The following is a 7995-nucleotide window of genomic DNA, read 5'->3' as shown; positions in this document are numbered from 1 at the left end:
TCCAAGGTTACCAAGAACATCAAGGCCTTTTCACCAACTGTCCAGAGGACTGACGAACTGACTCAAAAAAAACACACAAGGATTTCCCCAGCATCACACATAAATCTCAAAAGAATCAGAGTGGAACCGACACTGGGTAACCCACAAGCAGAAAAGAAAAACAAACAAAAGACATGATCAAGACCTTATGCTCTGATTGCCCCATTCATAGTATACCATGATATGGAAGATCGTGGAAACCTTGAGGAGGGAACAAAAATATTTCTTGGAAAAGATACTTCAAGACCCAAAAGGGAAGATTCCAAATCAAAAGAAAGTGAAAATCCAAAAGAGAGCCGTTTCCCAATGAGAGGGGTAGGACAAGGTACTAACGGACCAAGATCAGACATGAGGAAAGCTATATCCTGCAAGGACCTATCAGAGAGCACCAAAGTTGGTGGATCGGGATGAGTGGTGCATCTAGCAAGCTGAACTAAGAAGGATAACACTTTGGTGATAGGAGATCTAGCTAAAGGATGCATTGGAATAGCTAACCAAGTTGTGCGGTGTGTGCAAGATGCTGATCAAGGAGGAACTGACACAAAAGCTGGATAGATACAATGGTACTAAGCTAAAGAGGATGTACAAGCTGACAGACCAAGATATTTACAAGCTAAAGTTGACCAAGATAGTTACAAGCAGGAAAAAGCTCAGGATGATAAGATAGCGAGATGGTTCGATGTTGTGCAAGATGTGAAAGCTAAGGGTGGGGTGATAGTGAAAGATATGGATTTGGCAGGATCCATCCAATGATGATGAGAGATTTTGTAACCAAGGATAGCTAGAGGAGCAGGATGAGATGGCTGGATACGATGGTAGATAGCTAAGATTATGATGGATATAAAGAGATGACATTGGGTTTGCATGAGGATAGCCTAGAGCTAGATACCAATGACAAGGGAGGATGGACAAGACAAGATCTCCAAGGAATATAGTGCCCCCAATCAAAAGATAACCTGCGGAAGGAGGTCTTATGATGGATGTGATAGGATTGAAGTTAGGATGGAAAAAGCTGAAGGGGCTAGGGAGATGGATGATAGCTGAGATGATTGGCTGAAGCTGCATAAGATTAGTGGATGGTGTGAGATGGAAGCTCGAGGATGGAGGATAGGTGGATAGATTGGAAGATGGAGTTGGATGTCAAGAGATGACCAAAAGCATGAGGGTGATAGGCTAAGCTGGGGATGGCTGGATTACGCATGACGCTTGTTTGCCAAGTTTTCATCATGGTACTTGTCCAAGGCACTTGAATTGCCAAGTTTTCACCAGTGGATGCTTTATTTTTCTTTTCTTTTTTGACTTTTTGACTTTGGACTTAGATGGAATGATTTTGGCATTCTTCAGCTATTTTGGCTCTTTTGGGATTTTTCACTGGCTGTTGGAATATTCAATTTTGTTGCTAGTTGTTGGTACACTGGATGTGTGATTTATGCAATAGATCAGATTAGATGGGATTGATGGTAGGAGCTGGAGGGATGAAAATGCTAGAAAGGAGCATGAGATGGGGATGCTTGCAAGAGAAACATTGGAACATGTTGGAATGGGTGTGAAAAGAGCATATGGGGGATAGATGGTAGATGCAGGCGTGATGGAGGATTTGTGGAAGTTTGCTTGGGGATATAGGCACCCAAGATGGAGTTAGGAGATGGGGGACATGAGTCACTAGATGGGGGATTAGCAATGGTGGATGCCATTATGCATTGAGTTTCAACTTTTTTCTTGGGGATCCACATGGTTTTGGATTTTCTTTTCATAGGCTTTTGCATTGTTTTGCATTCTTTGATTGGATTTTTCCTTTTTAGAGTATGTCTTTTAGAATAGACATATGATTGCCTAGGATGTGGATTTTTAGCTTTATGCATTTTGAAGTTGGCATTCACATTGTTGTGGTAACCTTTGGGAAGATGGTTAGGAGAAGCTTTGTGAGATGGAGAGGATATGAAAGAGCATGTAGGGGGATGATGATGGATGATGTGCCCTGATATGTGCCTTTGTTGATCTTGCATAGAAATGGATGGAATAGGATTTTTATGATGGCTGATAGGAGGATGGAGGATGGTAGATTTTGGGACATAGGGACCCAAAATGGATTTAGTGGATGAAGGGGGGATATGGTAGGTTGTTTTGGGTTGCAAAGATGGTGGAGGGGGGATGACATAAGATTTCTTGAAGGAGTGATGGGAGGCTGGCATGGTGGGCTTGGAGATAGGCTTGGTTTGGGGGTGTGGTGTACCAACACCTTTAGATGGTGAGCCTTTGGATACATATCCAAGACCATGAAATCCTAGATTTTTTTGTGCAATAATAGGCTCTCTAATTCCTTGCTCTTGTGGTCCTAAACCTTGACCTTGATAATGCCATCGATTGAGCATTTGAACAAGTTGAGGAAACTTTTTGCTTGCAGAAAATGGTAGAAGTGATTTATTAGGTGTATTGCAATGGGGAGATATTGTTCTTAATTCTTCTCCTGAGAGAGGGCCACCGTGGATGAATGTAAGTGAACCAAGAGGGTAGATTATAGATGGTGGAATAGCTTGGATAGGTGGTAAGATGGAAGCATGGAGCGGGGGAGATGGAAGGATAGGATCTTGATGTAGCTGGTGGGATGACAAGATATCTTGTAGTGGAGGAGATATGGCTTGAGGTTTTGGAGATGGAGGAGATGGTGACTGCACTATGGATGGAAGACATGGTACGATGATATCTTCATTTATGCTTTGGGGGATGCCAACATTCTTTTGGGCAGGATCTTGATAGGATTGGTTTGGAGTGGATGGTGTGATAGTAGGTGAAGGGATGGATTCTTCAAAGGCAGTGGATGGATAGATGGGAGATTCAGTAGTGGAGATGGGTGAGTAGAAGATGGATGCATAAGGGTCATTATGAGAGATTTGGGAAATTCTTGGAGGCGATGTGGATAGGATTTTGAGGGATTTAACAGGTGGTGGGATTTTGATGCTTGCGAGAAGTGGAAGGATTTTAAGCAATTTGATGGATGGTATGGGGATGATAGCTATGGGAGATGGAGGTGATATTATAGATGGGGAAGCTTCATCACTGACTACTTCACATGGTTGGATTAGATGACATGGCTTATCGACTGTTGGAGGCAACTTTTCTTGTATTTCCTCTAGGAGATTCCTTGGAGACTCGTGTGTCGAAGGTGGAGGTGGATTGACAGGAATAGCTAGTGTGATGGGGGTGGAAGATTGGAAGCTTGGTTGATGGGGTGATGGAGGGGAAGCTGGTATATCAGATGGCATGACTAGGTAGTTTGGAATAACTCTTGGATTTTGGGGGATGCTTGGGGGAATGTTTCTAAGGCTTTCAATATACCCGTCATAGTCAACAAGATTTTCATCATCATTGGAATAGGAGGTGGCGGGAGAAAGGACAATGCAACCAAACACATCATGATAGGATTGGTACTTCATGCTTTGATGATGAGTTTGATGGGGATGGGGTCTTGCGTATGGATGAACACGGAAGCTCATGGTTGGATTTGGGTTAAGCACAGATTTTGGATTGGCTGATGAAAGATTTCCTAAGGAGAGTCAAAGCTGTATGACAGACCTAAGGAGGATTGGCTGAAGATTTTTGGCTTTCTTGTGGGTGGAAGACTTCAAGGGTATGCTATCAAAAGGTGAGAGTTTTTCTTTCCTATGTGCAGGATTCATGGTGATTGTGTCAACTTAAGGATAGACTAGTGATCCTATGGCATGACACGAGATTGACCACTTGTGGATCCCAACCTTTAGCTCAAGGTGATGAGGGATAACAGGTGATAAAGCTAGATTACCCTAGACAAAGCTCTGTCAAAAGGATAACCGTGGTGAGGCTGGTGGATTGGTCGGATTGATTGGATAAAAAATTCTAGCAGAATGACAACAACTCTCTAAAGGCTTGGGTGTGATTTTGGATTGGGTTTCTAGCTGGCTAGGGGGGGATGATTTGGAGAGACTTTGGATTTGGGATTGTTCTAAAGCAAGGAACTAGATAGATTTGATTGCAGCGGGGGAGCTTGGATGATTTTCTGATGAGGCAGTGACTATGCTAACTATGCCTTGTGGTGGGAGATTTTTGCTTTTTTTGGATTTTGACCAAAGTTGGAAAACATTCATTCAAAAGCTATGAACAAATAAGCAGACAAAAGTTTTGAGCAAGCACGTCAAACACACCAACATCCTAGGAAGCTTTCTACAAGGATGAAATTTGTTATAGCTAGGGAGTCCTCGATATATGCAAGGTACATGAGGCCCAAATCTGTAGATGAAACCAAAAAGATGTCACACAGCCGAGAGGAGTGGTAACCCACTTCTCCTCTTTCACTTCTCAAGGGTATAAAGTTCCTTGAGGCTCAACTCGAGTGACAAAATTTTGATCCCAAGAGAGGTGTCTTTGGATTCACCTCCTGATCTTTATACTCCACCAGAATGCTGGAGTTGAGGTCATCCCAAGGGGTGATGAAATCCCCAAGTAGGCCTCCTAAAAAGTGTAAAACAAGACCACATACATGATCTTGGGCTTTAAAAGACACGCGTTCATTCCAATTGATGATTTAAAATTTATAAGCTATGATTGAAGACACTTGTGATTATGGCATACAATGTTCATTCCAATTTGACAGCATCGTCAGCATAATGAAAGTCGAGAGATCGTCAACATAAGAAATGCGAGCGCCATTGAAAATGCGTCGAAACCATGAAATGTTCATTGATTGTTAGTCATTCAAGATTGAGTGTGAGTTTGTTTTAAGGCCAAAACAAAGATGTGTGAAACTCGATTGCCAAGCGCACGCTCGAAGGCCCTCCACATCAAGATTTGTCCAATTTTTATGCCCAAATGAAGTGTGAGTGAGATTAATGTGCATTCAAGGAATTTTATAACTTAGAAAAACCACTAAAGACCCAAGTGAGTGGAGTTTGATCTTTGTGGAGCACTTAACACCCTCTTAGGTAGACCCATCCCCATAGATGGCATTGGGATTGCAACCAATGGTTAAATTGATGGGTGATTAAAGAGGGTGAGTCCAACTACAAACTTACTCAAAGCGTCTTTATTATTTTTTATAACTTAGAAGATTTCAAAAATGTGAATTCTTTTTATGCCCCAAAAGATGATTATTTTATCTATGGCATTCAAGATTGGATTTTTTGTTTTAATCATGCATTCATAACAAAACAAACTTTGATTTTAATCCATGGCACTCAAGAGTGATTTTAGCAACATGCATTCAAAGACAAGTGATTAAACATTCAAGTTTTTTCCTTTGAGCAGTCAAGATTGAGATTTTGTGTGTTGTTTTAAGAAGTTTGAAGTTCTTTGTTTTAACCTTAGATCATTCAAGATTTTTTTTGGACTCAAAAGTGAAAATGACTCTTTGGACTTTGATTTTCATTCAATATTTTGTGTTCTAGTTTGCATATTTTAAGCCCAAAAATGATATTCCTAGATTGTTTTGATGCATGAAAAACCTAAGAAACATTCAAGATTTTACAACAAGACATTTGTTTGGAACAAATAACAAAGCTTTTTAGGACAATTTTGGCAACCATTTAGGACTCTTAGTTTTCATGAGATTTTTAAAAGAACTTTAACATATTTGCAAATGAGGTTAATTTTATCCTTGATTGATGCTTTTGAGTTTGATTTAGATTTTAGTGTGCACTTAGTGTTGATTTTGAACCTTTTGAAATGGAAACTTGAAGTTCTTTTTAAATTCCCAAAAATGAAGTGTTCCTAACTTTGCATGAATGCATCTAAAACCTTGATGTTGCAAGGATGCAAATGATTAGATTGGTTTAGTTTCACTTGTTAAAAGATTTTTTCTTTTTTGCAAATTTATAATTTTTTAATGGATTTAAGTATGATTTGGGGGTTCATTTTAAGCACTAAAAAGATGTGTGTATGATTTTGCTTCCTTAAAAAAAAATGGCCAAGATCTCCCACAAGAAGAAGAAGAAGAAGTATATGGAATAAGAAGAATATATACAAGAAGAGGAAGAAGAATTCCAAGTGCTTTGTCCACCTATAAGCTTGAAAAATCTGCAAATACTATGAGATAGACTATGAGTTCCTTTGTCTTCTTCATGCTCATGCGGACCTACAAAACGAATTTATACAATCCTACCAATCACAAAAACAAGAAAAATTAGCCAAAATCAGCAAATGAAATACAAAACTTGACTAAAAAAGCTAATGAAGATGACCCATGCGGAGTCCCACCGGGCGTGCCAAAATGTATATGAGCAATGTTAGTATGCTAATAGAAACCAAATCTAAATAAAGATTCTACAAACTAAACAAAATTCATAAACTTCAAGATAGACTAAGATGAGCTCTCAATTGAGAATATGAGCCATTAATGGGCTCTCTCAATGAGAAGCTCTCTTGTTGAGTAGCTTTGTCTAAATAGATAGGATGTATGCTCAAGCTTATGCTTCAAAAAGGGCTTCAAATGGAGTGGAAATTTGGGTGTGAGTGTATGGTTTTGATGTAAAATGGCTTCTCAAAATGGCATTATGACTTTACTTCATGGATTGTGTTATTTTGCAAAGGGGAAGGATCCAATTTATAGGCAAGAGGCTTGAGAGATTGAGGGCTAAGATGCAAGGATGGGAAAAAGCTCATAGAGGGCTCAGATTGCATGAGAAGAGAGTACATGGATTGTGCTTCCTTATAGCCAATCAAGGAGTGACATGTCACATAGTGAGAGGATGGAGGAAAGGGGAAGGATGAGTCAACAAAGGAGGCTCAAGGGATAAAATTTTCATAAAGACCCTCATAATGACTTGTAAGAGCAATAAAAGGGCTTGTAAGAGTCATTTATGACCTAGTGGACTTCATAAAGTTTTATGGTTGAGATATTTTGAGGGTGATGAGAGAAATTTAGACTTGGACTTGATTAGGAAGGTTTTAAGCTTGTTTAGACTTGTGCAAATGATTAGAGGATGGATTAGGATGGTTTAGGATTAGCTCAGGGATAGGCAAGAGGATGGCATTTAATGAGGGTGGGTGAAGGAGGAGATATTTGTTAACTTTGGCTTGGGTTAGTAAGTTTTAACCCATGTTTAGGGAATGTGACAAGGTTAGGAGGGGATTAGGATTAGGTTTAAAGACATCTTCTAGAAGAGTCTAGACTTTGGATGAGGATAAAGACTTTCTAGAATAGTCTAGAATTTCCTAAGATGAGGATGAAGACTTTCTAGAAGAGTCTAGAACTTCTTAGGATGAGGATAAATTAGATTTTTAGGAAATAAATAAAGTTTTATTTATTTCAAGAGTTTGGGTTGAGGAGATATTTATTAAAACTTTTTTAATAAACATGAGGATTAATATTTAATCTTAATTAAACATTTTGAGTTGGGATTAGGGGTAGGAAATGATGGGATTAGCCTTTAATCGAAATTAAAGAAGGATTAGAAGATTTTGGAAGAGGTTATTGGTCATAAGGAAATTGGCCAAGTTTTGGGCAAAAAGTAAATTTTTTATTTATTTTAGGATTTTTGGTCAATTTATTAATTAAATAATTAATAAATAAAGAAATAATGTTTAAATAAGATTTAAACATTTTTGGGAGAGATTCCTTAATTAAATATTTTTAATTAAGATAAAGGGATTTAATGGCATAAAAATTAATTAATTAATTAATTAAATAATTAATTAATAAATGATGATGTCATCAGGACTTTTTCAAAAAATAAAAATACTTTATTTTCTAAAGGTTTTTAGGTGTCTACAATGGTAAATGATGACTATGGAATTGGTGGAAGCCTTCCAAATTATCCTAGAGACAAATGGGATTAAAGATGATGAGAAGGAAGATGTATCAGACCAATGGTACTTATAGTAGATTGAACATTTCCCAATCCTTGTGCTAGATTGAAGTAAAAGTGAAGAAGATGATCTACAATCTAGAACTATTGATTTGATTAGAAAAATGAAGTAATGGCTTGT

Source organism: Cupressus sempervirens, chromosome 4 (genome assembly GCF_028749045.1).
Source record: "Cupressus sempervirens isolate cs-2001-9-10 chromosome 4, ASM2874904v1, whole genome shotgun sequence".
Taxonomy (NCBI): Eukaryota; Viridiplantae; Streptophyta; class Pinopsida; order Cupressales; family Cupressaceae; genus Cupressus; species Cupressus sempervirens.
Note: the sequence above shows the minus strand (reverse complement) of the source record.